Genomic DNA, 1,700 nt, shown 5'->3' with positions numbered 1-1,700 from the left:
ACACTTGCTCCAGGATCTATAATGTGATGTTTGTGCTGTAAAATAATAGTGGGTTACACTAACCCCAGGGTATGGAGCAAGTGTAACCTAGCTACATTTCAATTTATTTTAATTTATTGTATTTTAAGTTGGTAATATCTGTGCATTTCTTTTCTTGTACACTTAGATAAAGCTTTGGTGGCTTCCTATAAAAATTTACAGGGGAAAAAAACTCCTATCCACAAAGTTACATTACTTCCAATCTCAACTATCAAAATTTTGGGTTCCACTTACCCCAGTTTACCACATTTCAAACCTCACAATTAAAAAAAAATCTAAAAACTGAACACCATGGACATAAATGTAATAATTTTGTGCGCATATCGCATAACTTTTAAAGTTTCCTGGAAAATTATTGGCAATAGAATTGTAATTATTGCCCTACTGTCAAACACAACGATAAGGAGATATTTCGGAACTCAACCGGGCTCCCCTTGGTGCTGAGTCACCATGAATTCCCCTTCCCCCTAAAAAAAAATTACTTACAGTAGTAGGCAACAGCATATCCATGAACAGGTGCAGAATTATGGATTATGCAAATTAGAAAATTCAAAGGTCAAAACAGCTGCCCAAAATGGCTGCACAGCCACTCAAAAAGGTAAATGTCTCACTTTTAAGGAAAAAAATTATTGCAAGAGAAAAATTATCCCTTTTATAAAAAAAAAACATTTTTTATGATTTCCAAATATGTTTAATATCCCCCCACTAGCCTCCCCATAAGAAAACCCTTCAAGGGGCTTTAAAGCTCCCCAAAAACACCCCAAAAACACCCCAAAATCAGGCATTTGAATGTGGAGTCCCAATCTGTATGAACTTAACCTTTAAGAATTCCAAAAATAAATAAATGTCTCCATGAAAATTTAAATTGCCCCATTTTCAAGGGAAAAATCCTCCTTTTAATTGAAAAGTTCCCACCATAAAATCCAAAAAACATTAAAAGTACGAAAAATACCCTAAAAATCCAATTACATGCTACCAAGAAGCAGATCACATCCTATTGGCCACGATTTTATGTTGTCTTTTCGTATGCTAGTGTGACACTATCATATACCTTCATTTATTACCTGCTAGAGTGTATTAGTGTGAATCAACAGATCCTCAGCTATCATAGAAATCCGCCATCTTGTCGGCCAACACCACAGGAACACACACTCCAACACACTCACCAAAACATAGATAATACCATAGCAAACTATGCAGTATAATCCGAACATGAATCATCGCCTAAATGTAAGGAAATATGTTATGTTGCATCAGCAGGTTAAGTGGGTGCAGCTACCATCAAGTCCTCAGGGGTTGTCTCCATCGCTACCATACAGGTACAGGTCTTTGCCGACGGTGGTTCAACTTCCATAGAGATCTGCATAGATATTGTCATTATGGCTGAAATTTTGAAAATTTCTTCATTCTCCATTACATAGATAACCTCAAATATGTTTTAAATTATGACACAATACCAAAAATTATTTTTGGTGTGGGTTTTCTCAAACTTTTATATTTTAAACATATTTTAAAATTAAATAACACATATCAAAGCTGGATAAAATATAGTTCTGAATCCACTACTTTATTCAAGCATATAAAAAACATGTATTTATATTGTTACAGATTCTAATTAAGTTTAAAATTCTGAAAACCGAAGGCTGTCACTGAATGATTAT

Source organism: Bacillus rossius, chromosome 7, assembly GCF_032445375.1.
Source record: "Bacillus rossius redtenbacheri isolate Brsri chromosome 7, Brsri_v3, whole genome shotgun sequence".
NCBI lineage: Eukaryota > Metazoa > Arthropoda > Insecta > Phasmatodea > Bacillidae > Bacillus > Bacillus rossius.
The sequence above is the reverse complement of the archived record's forward strand: the minus strand, read 5'-3'. Positions refer to the sequence as shown.